At 52.3% G+C, this 12,951-nt stretch overlaps 1 protein-coding gene across 2 annotated transcripts in view; it reads right to left on the reverse strand.

Moving 5' to 3' along the window:
- Positions 1–12,951, reverse strand: part of BGN (biglycan) — a 225,435-nt gene that overhangs the window by 38,572 nt on the left and 173,912 nt on the right. The gene's annotated exons all lie outside the window — the stretch shown is intronic.

Consider the following 12,951-nt stretch of genomic DNA (forward strand, 5'->3'; position numbering starts at 1 on the left):
GACAGCCTTAAAGGTTGGCAAGGGCTTAAGAAATCCTACAGGGACAGAAAGGACTTGAGGCAATCTGTAGGGCTAGCACGGGCTGAGAAAACCTGAGAGAACAGCTAGGATTTGGGGCAGGCAGCAGGGACAGCAAAGCTTGAAAGGACAGGAAGGACTTCAGACAATTTCTAGGAACAGAAAGGGCTCTGAAATGACTTGCAAGGAAAGCAAGGGCTTGGGACAACCGGCAGGGGAAGCGAGGGCTTAGGACAACCGGCAGGGCAAGCGAGGGCTTAGGACAACCGGCAGGGGAAGCGAGGGCTTGGGACAACCAGCAGGGGAAGCGAGGGCTTGGGACAACCAGCAGGGGAAGCAAGGGCTTGGGACAACCGGCAGGGGAAGCGAGGGCTTAGGACAACCGGCAGGGCAAGCGAGGGCTTAGGACAACCGGCAGGGGAAGCAAGGGCTTGGGACAACCAGCAGGGGAAGCGAGGGCTTGGGACAACCAGCAGGGGAAGCAAGGGCTTGGGACAACCGGCAGGGGAAGCGAGGGCTTGGGACAACCAGCAGGGGAAGCGAGGGCTTGGGACAACCGGCAGGGGAAGCGAGGGCTTGGGACAACCGGCAGGGAAGGGAAGGGCTTGGGACAACCGGCAGGGGAAGCGAGGGCTTGGGACAACCGGCAGGGGAAGCAAGGGCTTGGGACAACCGGCAGGGGAAGCAAGGGCTTGGGACAACCGGCAGGGGAAGCAAAGGCTTGGGACAACCGGCAGGGGAAGCGAGGGCTTGGAACAACCGGCAGGGGAAGCGAGGGCTTGGGACAACCGGCAGGGGAAGCGAGGGCTTGGGACAACCGGCAGGGGAAGCGAGGGCTTGGGACAACCAGCAGGGGAAGCGAGGGCTTGGGACAACCAGCAGGGGAAGCGAGGGCTTGGGACAACCGACAGGGGCAACCGGCAGGGGAAGCGAGGGCTTGGGACAACCGGCAGGGGAAGCGAGGGCTTGGGAAAACTGGCAGGGGAAGTGAGGGCTTGGGACAACCGGCAGGAGAAGCGATGGCTTGGGACAACCGGCAGGGGAAGCGAGGGCTTGGGACAACCGGCAGGGGAAGTGAGGGCTTGGGACAACCGACAGGGGAAGCAGGGCTTGTGACAACCGGCAGGGGAAGCGAGGGCTTGGGACAACCGGCAGGGGAAGCGAGGGCTTGGGACAACTGGCAGGGAAAGCAAGGGCTTGGACATTAAGGAACACCCAAAGGGCCTGAATGCTCAACAGCTTAGAACCCATCATATCTCACCCCACCTCTGCTTGTAGGGTGAATGTCAGAGTATTGAGCACAAAATTGCTGCACCTGGAATATCAAGTACAAAATATCCTGCAGTACATAATTAGTTGATTCTCGGTTTAAGATTCCTTCCTCTCCATCTCCGTTCCTTAAAGATACATAGACTAAAGGGCTAAATGCCCTTTTTTGAGGCTCCCTTAAAAATCCCTCGATGCAGTCACAGCTCTAAGGGATCCGGCCTTTCCCTCTTCAGCCCACAACATCTGGAACCCTCTTCTGCTGGGTGTTAAGGTCTCCTCCCCTTTGCTGCAATTCAGGAACAAGCGGATGACCCCCTGTTTGACTAGGCCCGCAGCAGGAGACCCTTGTGTGCAGCCGTGGTGTAAAAGTGCAGTGGTCAGTCACTGCGTGTGAACAGATTGATTCAGGAGCCCCCACCCCCCACCCCTCAGCATTGCCATGTACAAAGTCCTCCTATTCTCCCTACAGCGTAGCCGTAGCACTATTTCTGGTTTAACTCGTTTATCTGAATGTGAAAACCTATAGTTTCTGCAAAGCAACCAGCTATGAAAACTCTTGGCACTAAATGTTGTCCGGTTAAAATGTCGTGTCCAGTATATGCAGTGCTTTAATAAGTGCAGGTACTCACCAAAGGGGCATTGGACTGGGGGTGGGGTATGGGGCAGGGCAAGGGGTTGGGCTATGTTGTTTACCTTTCTAAGATTTGTATATAAAATTATACATGCATTGTAAGAATGTCTAATGTATCTGTCCATGAGTTATTACACTTCTAAGCACTTATATAGTACTTACTAGTAAGTGCTTAATAGTGACCAGGCTAGCTCTTTTTAGCAAAAAGAACTATTGATGGACAGAATGCAGAACAATGTCATACATGCACCCCCAGTACAGAGATCTGGGCCTAAATCCATCGTTTTTTTGCTCACCATGCCATTACAGTTTGGACCTAGCCATATGCAAATCAGTCTTGACCCTGTGCAACAGTGCAGCCCGAACTGCCAAGCCAGGTCTTCCCTGGACCGGAATCAAGCATCCTAGGACCGGTTTTGGGGTTTCACCCCTCTTCAGCCAGGATAGCTTGATTCCAGTGGCATGGAGAGCACGGGACTTAGTCTGAGCATACCCGTCCAACTCGGGGTGACAAATGCAAAAAGAACTATTGATGGACAGAATGCAGAACAATGTCATTTAGCAACCTTAGAATACTAGAATATTGAGAAATACATAGAAAGTTTCCAAACGTTTGCCTTGTAGTTTGCATGCGTTGCCTTGATTCAGGATCGGACGTCACTAAGCTACATAACTTGTGACCTGCAGGTAACATGGTGATCTCTGCAGCAAAAACAGTAACCAACTGAGCTGTCTACATAAAAGACAACTGTGTGATCTGCATGTTTCGTGCTGGGCTTCACGGCAGGGACATTGAACCTCCTTTCAATGTGATATTGAGTCGAAACTTTGATTGGACTGCACACAGGGCTTCCCAGCAAGTGCATGAACTAGCAGAGATATTAAAGTGCCACTGTGCCCGGGAGCTTCCTGGATACGCAAAGATCTCTATGCCAGGCATGTTTTGAAATGCAGTCTGCTGAGGGCAGTAAATCAAGGCAGAGTAGCGTTAGTAACACACGTGTCTTGTTGTCAAATTCTTTGGAGCAGAGTTAAAAAAAATAATAAGTTCTGACTTTGCTCTTTGCGACTTCGCCCACTTTCTGCTGCCAACCCTTGGCCTGATTAAGAAAAGTAGTGTTGGCCTCACGAGTAGGAATTTTTTAAGTGCATTTGTCTAGAGGTGGGCGAGCCGCCTAAAGCTCGAGCTCGGCTCTGGCTCAGCTCAAGGTCCTCGCGACCCCTCGAGCCTGACACGAGCCGGGCTTTCATGCGGCTCCAGCCTGCCCCGCTCGCTGTACCCTTCTGCACAAAGTTAAAAGCAAAGGATTAGCATTCGACGTTAAAAGGAGAGACAAAGATACCCATTTAGCGGCTGATCTGTGCAAAGTGAAGCAAGAAAACCTGGGATTAATCTCAGCTTCCCCACTTAAGCAAACTTTGTGATCTTAGGCAAGTATCTTGTTTAACAAATCTTCCTTTTAATTCATTACTTATTAATAAACCTATAATGTGACTTATCAATGTCAAAGCGACCGCATGATAAAGAGGATGTTTTTATTTTTTATTCTGAGGAGACTTTATCCTATTTTACGTGATGTTGTTGGATGATTTACATTGCAGACATTTCCAGGGCTCGGCTCGTGCAAGGTCTCTTAGAGCCAAGCCAGACCCTTGGCTCGGCTCTCCTTGCTCATTTGTGGGCTCGCCCACCTCCACATCTGTCTTCTGAATGATACACCTGCAGCAGCCTTTGTTCACAAAGCGGACAATTCCCAAAATCATCACAGAACATCACAAAATGTTCTCTAGAAAAGACGGAGACCGACTGTTAACACACATCCCCTACACGCTGAAGAATATCCTAATGCATGTGCCCCCTTTCACACTCACGCACCCCTCACAAACTTAAATGCCCATTCCATAGCTCTAAATCACATTTAGTTCCACACAAACACGCAAGCACGACTTTTATTCTTCTCGCAGTCATTCCCACGCTTGCAAGCTCACATACTGATTGCTTTTGCATTCTACGTCTCACACATTCTCTTTCCCACGCACTGCTGACAGCGGAGCGTCTCCAACATGCCAACAGGTGCAGCACCAAGGCTGGGGTCGCACTCTGTGCAGCAACAAGGCTGGGGTCGCATTTTGTGCGGCGCCAAGGCTGGGGTCGCATTTTGTGCGGCACCAAGGCTGGGGTCGCATTTTGTGCGGCGCCAAAACTGAGGTCGCATTTTGTGCGGCGCCAAGGCTGGGGTCGTATTTTGTGCGGCATCAAGGCTGGGGTCGCATTTTGTGCGGCACCAAGGCTGGGGTCGCATTTTGTGCGGCACCAAGGCTGGGGTCGCATTTTGTGCGGCACCAAGGCTGGGGTCGCATTTTGTGCGGCACCAAAGCTGGGGTCGCATTTTGTGCGGCCCCAAGGCTGGGGTCGCATTTTGTGCGGCACCAAAGCTGGGGTCGCATTTTGTGCGGCACCAAGGCTGGGGTTGCATTTTGTGCGGCGCCATGGCTGGGGTCGCATTTTGTGCGGCGCCAAGGCTGGGGTTGCATTTTGTGCGGCGCCAAGGCTGGGGTCGCATTTTCTGCGGCAATAAAGCTGGGGTCGCATTTTGTGCGGCACCAAGGCTGGGGTCGCATTTTGTGCGGCACCAAAGCTGGGGTCGCATTTTGTGCGGCCCCAAGGCTGGGGTCGCATTTTGTGCGGCACCAAAGCTGGGGTCGCATTTTGTGCGGCACCAAGGCTGGGGTTGCATTTTGTGCGGCGCCATGGCTGGGGTCGCATTTTGTGCGGCGCCAAGGCTGGGGTTGCATTTTGTGCGGCGCCAAGGCTGGGGTCGCATTTTCTGCGGCAATAAAGCTGGGGTCGCATTTTCTGCGGCAATAAAGCTGGGGTCGCATTTTGTGCGGCACCAAGGCTGGGGTCGCATTTTGTGCAGCGCCAAGGCTGGGGTCGCATTTTGTGCGGTACCAAGGCTGGGGTTGCATTTTGTGCGGTGTACGTATTCGCATATCGAAACCTTCTCAGAGACTGCCACAGGTGTGTCTCATTGGAGCAGAGATACTCAGAAGGGGACTTGTGAGCTGCCAATCACCCACGCTTTCAGCTCTATGACAAATGTTCATCATTGAATGGCGCGCTAAGGAGTCAATACCAGTGCAGCCGTTTTTAAAAAACCATGGATGCATCGATTTAAGTCCAGATTCCTGCATGAGATTTCCACTTGTGGCACCAGCAGGGCCTCTAGTGTGGCGGAGACAGACTCTGCGAGCATCGATCGTAGCCCTCATCTACACAGACGCAGAGAGGGAAGGGTTTACTGACAGCCTGGATGAATGCAGAGAGCCTCGGCAGAAGAAATGCCCTCACAGGGTTTATATATTCAACATAAAAACCAACGTTTTTGTTCATCTTTCTTTTATGCGTGATGTGCGTGGACCCCCTCAAAGTGTGTGAGTAGGGGCTTGGTGCTTCCCAAGTGCGCCAGGTTATGTGACCTGCTCAATCTAGTACTGATTTCTGCAACACACACTTTGCATGCTGGGATTATTCAAATCTCTTACTGTGAATAAGAAAAAGAAACTACAAATCCCAAAATGCAAAGGTCCAGAACTGTATGAACGCGTCTCCCCAGCCATCGAGCCTCCTGTCGCAACTGGTTTAGGGCTGGTTTTCCAGCTGAAGCAAGAAGTTGCCACTTGTAAAACATTAAGAAAAACAATTATTTTGCCTTTAATGTTGTTTTCCTTTTAGGTCAATCAGGGAAATTGGTGGCGAGGGCAGAGATTTTATTTCATACAAATACCTTTGCTGATGGGCGAACCTTTGCGGGCATATGAAACAATGGGCATGCGAGAGACCTGTCTTGCCCTGAACAGTGCAGCCCACACCCACGCCCATTAGGTTTTATGGTCACCTTTCTGCCCCCTCTTAAAGTTACAGGACCCCCCCCCCCCCCCCCCCGCAGCTATAGTGCTCCTCTCGTAACGTCCAGAGCGGCCCCGTAGCGCGCCATGTTCTACGGGAGGCGAGCGGCTGTCCCGGTGCTGCTGCACCAGCCCAGCCCAGGCTTCAGCTCGGTTTGAAAGGCGCTTTAACCCGTGCACAAGATGATGCCAGGGAACAGTTCATGAGCGCAGCACCAACTCGGGCAAATCTTAAGGATTTTGGGGACTCCGGGGGAAATGAATCTTGGGGGTCCCTGTTCGGAACAGCTTTCACTCCATGATCGAGTTACAGCTCTCTCAGGCCCTCGTTGGCCCGGTCCCTGACAGGCAGACCGCTCCAAATTCTCAAAGTGTTTCAATCTGATATTCAGGGCTAGTGATGTGTGTTTTCAATATTGTAACTCAGCAGCAGCTCATTCATATCACTGCAAACGATCTCTGAGACCCCTCCCGTTTCCAATATGAGAAGCTCTGCTTTGATCTAAGAGACTTTTCACGGCTGTTGGATGGTGTTGAAAACCATAAACACATTTCTCTGCGTACGGTCTTTATCAGACTCCCACAAAAGTAAATTTAAGGAAAACGAAAAGTTTCTTACCTGTCGGTGTAGTTTTGCAGCTTGAAGATCTTTCTGGATTCACTATGCTGTGCATTATTCCGCGATCTTGTGGTTGGGTCCGGATTCGTAGTCTTTTCTTTGTTTTTTTTTTTTTTTTTGTAGCCCAGGTGGGCGTCGACGTCCACCATTTGGTGCACCTCCCGTGACGTCGTCGTGCTTCCTGCGGAAGTCCCACCTTTGGGGCGCCATCTTCGGGTTCTTTTTTCCCTGTTTTTTTTTTTTTTTTTTTTTTTTTTAACCCTAGGCGATTGATTAATCCTTTTGTCCATATTTCTGTACGTATCCACCTTTTTTGATCCTATCAATTTCACCCCCTCTTCCTCCAGCCTCATCTCCCTGGCGGAGGTGGGTGGGTTCGCTAGTGAATCCAGAAAGATCTTCAAGCTGCAAAACTACACCGACAGGTAAGAAACTTTTCGTTTTGCAGCGTGAATCTTTCTGGATTCACTATGCTGTGCATAGATTTTGTAGCGGTTTTCCTATTTTTGTGGTGGCTGGGTGGAAGATGATCGCTGGTCGTTGAAAATGTGTTGTAGCACCTTCTGTCCGACCTGTGCTTCCTTATTCATTTGAATGTCCACGCAGTAGTGCTTTGTGAACGTGTGCACAGATGCCCAAGTTGCTGCGAGACAAATGTCTTGGATGGGCGTGTTTGCCAGGAAGGCAACTGTGGCCCCCTTCTTCCTTGTGGAGTGAGCTTGTGGCCCCTCCGTTAGCTCCTGTCCCGCCTGTTTGTGACAGAATTGGATAGTGAGGGCAATCCATCTAGCGATGGTGCCCTTGGTCACTGGTCTACCCATGAAGCTAGTAGCAAAGGACACAAACAGCTGCTTCGACTTCCTGAGTTCTTTGGTTCTTTCAATGTAGTGCATCACCGCTCTTCTGGCATCGAGGGTGTGCAGGGCCTTTTCTGCATTTGTAGTCGGGTTTTGGAAGAAACTCGGTATCTGTATACTCTGATTCATGTGAAACGCCGACACTACCTTGGGCATGAAGTGTGGGTCCGTCCTCAGGACTACCCTGTCCTTGTGAATTTGAATGTAGGGCTCCTGTAGCGTTAGTGCTTGAAGCTCGCTCACTCTGCGTAGTGAGGTTATGGCCACTAGAAAGGCAGTCTTCATCGTCAACATTTGTAGATTGGCCTTGTGAATGGGTTCAAACGGCGCCTTCATGAGCTCCGTCAGAACCACGTTTAAATTCCATGCCGGCGGCGGCAACCTTTTCGGGGGTGCCATTCTTTTGGCTCCCTCCATGAATCTCTTCACCACCTGCGAGCTGAAGAAACTTCCACCCTTCTCACCTCTGGTGTAGGCAACGATCGCTGCTAGGTGCACCCTTAGGGAGCTCGAGCAGAGGTTACTCTTTAGAAGGTGTGTGAGGTACCTCAGCACCGTTGAGTCTCTTGTCATTCTGTTGTGCAGGCCCTTCTTCCTGCACCACACCGTGAATCTCTTCCACTTTGCGCTGTAGCACTTTCTTGTAGTAGGTTTCCTTGCCTCCCGTAGCACTCGCATAGTGCTCTGAGGTAACCTTAGGTGTGCGAACTCTAGGTCTTCAGGAGCCATGCTGCTAGGTTGAGGGTCTCTGGCTCTGGGTGCAGGACCTCCCCGTTTTGCATTGAGAGCAGGTCTTTTCTTCGCTCGAACCTGTACGGATTGCCTTGCGCCATTTCTTGAATCTGTGAGAACCATGTCTGCCTCGCCCACTGTGGGGCCACCAGGATCAGAGTCATGTTGCTGGTTCTGCACTTGTCGAGCACTCTGTGCAACAGGGGTATCGGTGGAAAGGCGTAGGCAAATGTCCTCGACCAGCTTATCCATAGGGCATTTCCCTTGGATTGCTGATCTGGTTGCCTGGACGCGAAGCTTTGGCATTTTGCATTGTGGCGTGTTGCAAAAAGGTCTATTGTGGGAGTCCCCCATCTCCGGAAGAGTTTCTCCGCTTCCTGGCCATTGAGCTCCCACTCGTGCGATGCTGAGGTCTGCCTGCTTAGCCAGTCTGCCTCCACATTGTCCTTCCCCGGTAGGTGAATTGCCAGTAGATCTATCCTGAGAGGTATGGCCCATCTCCAAATCTCCTGAGCTAGGGATGAGAGGGGAAACGACTGTGTCCCCCCTTGTTTGTTGATGTAGAACATCGCCGTGGTGTTGTCTGTCTGCACCAACACCCTCTGCCCGCACAGGTGTCTCTGGAATGCCTTCAGGGCTAGCAGTATTGTTTTCAACTCGAGGTAGTTGATGTGGCGGACCGCGTCTGCCGGAGCCCATAGACCCCTCACTCTGAGGTTGTCCATGTGCGCTCCCCATCCCATCTGCGATGCGTCCGTGGTAATGGTCACTGTTGGGCTTGGTGGTGTCAGGCTTCTCCCTGTTGTTATGTTGTCTCTGTTCCACCAAGTTATCTCCTCCTGCACTGCGTGCGTAACAACCACTAGATCCTCCCAACTTCCGTTTGCTTGTGACCATTGCTGTTGCAGCCATTCCTGGAATGGTCTCATGTGCAGGCGTACATTCGGCACCAGCTGGATACAGGACGCCATCATCCCCATCATCTTGCTCACCGCCCTCACTGTCAGAGCTCGCCCCTTCTGGTAGAGCTGCGTCTCCTTCAGTAGGGCATCTGTCCTCCTGTCGCTGGGCACTACTGTACTCTTGAGGGAGTTGATCTGTGCCCCCAGGAAAATCTTTACCTGCTCCGGTTCCAGCGATGATTTTCCCCAGTGGATGGAAAATCCCAGATTTGTGAGGGTGTCCGTTACGCGTTTTGCGTGCCTCTCGCACTTCTCGTGTGAGTTTGCCTTGACCAGCCAGTCGTCCAAGTAGGGGTATACGTGTATGCCCTGCTTTCGTAGGTGTGCCGCTACCGCCGACAGGCATTTTGTAAAGACCCTTGGCGCTGATTTTAATCCGAAGGCCAGGGTTGTGAACTGGTAGTGTTCCTGTTCGATGTTGAATCTTAGGAGGCCCTTGTGCCTTCTGTTTATTGGGATGTGAAGGTAGGCATCCTTGAGGTCCACGGTGACCATGAAGTCCCCTTCTCTTATCTGTGGCAGTACCTCCTGCAGTGAAGTCATTTTGAACCTTTGTGTCTTGACGAACTTGTTTAGGTACCGGAGGTCCAGTATGGGTCTGAGGTCTCCGTCTACCTTCGGAACCACGAAGTAGTTTGAGTAGACCCCTTTGTTGCGTTCCCTGAACGGCACTGTCTCTATGGCTCCCTTTTGCAGGAGTTTCCGTGTTTCTTCTCTGAGTATTGCCAGTTCTTGGGCCGATCTCTGTCTTCCCTTCGGCTTTCTGTTTGGAGGTCTTTTCTCCAACTCTACGCAGTATCCGTGCTGCACGATGTTCCGTATCCACTTGTCTGTGGTTATGCGCCGCCACTCCTGAAGGTAGAACCTCAGCCTTCCGCCTACCGGTGACGTATGCTCGTAGGCTCTTGGATCTTCTCTTCCCCCTGATGACACCTTTTTGCGCCTCACCCTTGGGGGCCTGACGAGGGTGGGCGTCTTCTTGCGTGCTGAGTCACTTCGAGGAGGGCTGATCGCCCCCTCTCCTCCTTTGGCCACGTCCGTTCCCTCTCCCTCGAAAGGACTGGCCCCGAGGTTGATATTGCCAGCTTTGCTTCTGCTGACTTTGTCCGTGACCTTCGCCCTGCTGACCTTGTTGGAACGCCTGGTGCGACGTCCCCTGTTGGCTTCCACCCCTACCGTAGGGTCTCCTCGAGGGATTTCCTCGTCTCATTCCCCTCAGCTGCAGGGCCCCCATGGACCTCGCTGTCTCGTTCTCCTTCTTGAGCTGGGTGAGCTTCTCGTCCACCGTTGCTCCGAACAGTGTCTCTCCGTTGAAGGGAGTGCCCAGGATGTTGTTCTGCACTTCCGGTTTGAATCCCGAGATTCTTAGCCATGCATGCCTCCTTTCTGTGACCCCTATGGCCATGAGTCTTGCTGAAGTCTCTGCCCCATCCAACGCCGTCTTTATACAGGAGTTGGCGATGTTCTTGCCTTCATCTACCAGGTGAGAGGCTCTCTGGCGGTATTCTTCGGGGAGGTGCTTTACTAGCTCCCCCATTTCATCCCAGTGTTGGTACTGGTGTCTATTTAGGAGTGCATTTGAATTCGCCATGCGCCAGTGCATTGCGGCGTTCCTCTCGACCTTTCTGCCTGTGAGGTCGATTCTCCTGCTCTCTTTATCTGGAGGTGGGCCCGAGGTTGCTGGCACGTTGGCCCTTCTCCTGGCCGTGGAGGCAATGATGGAGTCTGCGGTGACGCTCCCCTTGATGTAAGGTGGGTCCAGGGAGGAGTGTTTATACTTTTTCTCTGTCCTGGGCGTGATCGACCGACAGGTGGCAGGCTCCTTGAAGGCTTCTCTCCCCTGGTTCATCACGCTTTGTAGCATGGGGAGGAACTGGCTCCTAGTCTGGATGGGGAGCAGTGTTTCGACGAGAAAATCTGCTTTCGGCCTCTCCTCGTCGAGCTTGACGCCGAAGGCCATTGCTGCGCTCTTCACCACCATATTGTACACCCCGATGTCGTCTGGTGGCGAAGGCCTCGAGGGGTACGTGTCCACGGCCTCCTCCGGGTTTTCGGTGTCGAGATCTTGCCATTCGACGTCGTTGCCGGTAGATGTCGCCGAATCGAAGAACGATTGTTGGTCTTCTTCCTCGGCTTCTTCCTCATAATAGGGCTCCTCTTCCTCTTCGAGGTCCCTTGTCAGCCCTTCGGCGTCGAACTCCTCCTCGACTTCGACGACGTCCGCCGATGAAACCGTTGGAATCTTGAATTCCTTCATCCTGGCGTCGAACTCCTTCTTCCTTTGAAGGATGTTCTCCATTTCGGCCTCGAGCCGCCTCTTCTTTTTCTCCATTTCGGAGATGCTTTCGGCGTCGACCGCGGGCCTTTTCGATGAAACTTGCGTCGACGTCGAACGTTCTTTCTGCGTCGATCGGCCCGTTTCATGGGATGATTTCGACGACCCTTTCCTTTCGGCGTCTTTCTGCGCCAGGGAGTCCTTTTGTAAGGATCCGCTGGGCCTTTTGTCCGAAGTTCCCCCTTTGGACGTCGAAGTTTTCGGCGCCGGGGCTCCCTTCGTGGACCTTGACTCAGTTTTTCTCGAGTCACCCTCGTGTTTTCGAGGTGTTTTTTGATTTGCGCTCGACGATTCTCTTACCTCGTCTTCTTTCTTCTTGTCGGTCTCTACGACCGTGAAGTTTTCGGCTGCCTCGGCGACGTTGTCCTCGTCGTCCGTGTCGAGGCCCAGCGCGTAGAGTGTCGGGGGTTTTCCTTGGCCCTCCATGTTGGCGTTGGCTCTCCTCTGCCTCTCTCTCACCCTGAGTGTCTTCGGCGCGAAGACTGAGCAGGCGTTGCAGTCGATACTCTGATGATCCACCGGTAGGCAGAGGTTGCAGACCGGATGCAGGTCTTTCTGCGCGAACTTGTGGTGGCAGTTTGGGCAGAACTTGAATGGCGTCTTGTCCATTTCGCTCAGGGTCTCTGAGCGTGCATTCTCCAAGGTTGTCGAAGAAAAAGGCTCGCTGGTCTTCTTTCTTCGCGTTCCTGTCGAAATCTGTTCTTTCCTGATGTCTTCTCTTGATTCTATCGATGAAACTCGCTTTTCTTCCTTCTTCCTCCGAGTGAACTTCTGGAGCTTCCCGATGACGATCCAGACCCAACGGCGGAAAAAAGAATCTGAAGATGGCGCCCCAAAGGTGGGACTTCCGCAGGATGCACGACGACGTCACGGGAGGTGCACCAAATGGTGGACGTCGACGCCCACCTGGGCTACAAAAAAAAAAAAAAAAACAAAGAAAAGACTACGAATCCGGACCCAACCACAAGATCGCGGAATAATGCACAGCATAGTGAATCCAGAAAGATTCCCGCTGCAAAACTGTATTTAAAATCATCTATTTTTAAAAATCATTCAAAGTCTCAAGGGCTGTCTGCAGAACAGAGCTGAGTCTATCAGGGGCCCCTGGAAAGGCTGGGGCCCCTGACCAGAGCCCACTTTGCCCATGCGTTAAAGTGTCTCTGCACCGAGTGCTTCAAAGCCAGGCCCTATGAGAAGCGGCACTCTCCTTGTGCGAGGAGAAGTCCAGGGACTCAAGGGGAGATGATACACAAGGGTTAGTAGTCAGCACCGGACCAAATAAAGTACTGAGTACATGTGAACACAGACAGAGGACATGACCTTCTATTACAAAGATACGATTCCTACTCCTCAAGGGAGGACAAGAGGCGAAATCTGAGTTTTACTCCCTCACTCACCTGGTCCATTGACCAGAGAGCACCAGGGGCGGTCTGGTCTCTCTGTAAGACCCCTTGTGGCACAGCCAGGATGGGGTTCAGCCCTTGCTTGTGTCCCCCTCTTATGTTACACACAGTCCAGGATGGGGTTCAGGTCTTGTGTGTGGCCCCCTCTTCTCTTACACACAGCTCAGGATGGGGTTCAGTTCTTGTATGTGGCCCCCTCTTCTCTTACACACAGCC

The sequence above is a fragment of the Triturus cristatus genome, chromosome 10, assembly GCF_964204655.1.
Source record: "Triturus cristatus chromosome 10, aTriCri1.1, whole genome shotgun sequence".
Lineage (NCBI taxonomy): Eukaryota > Metazoa > Chordata > Amphibia > Caudata > Salamandridae > Triturus > Triturus cristatus.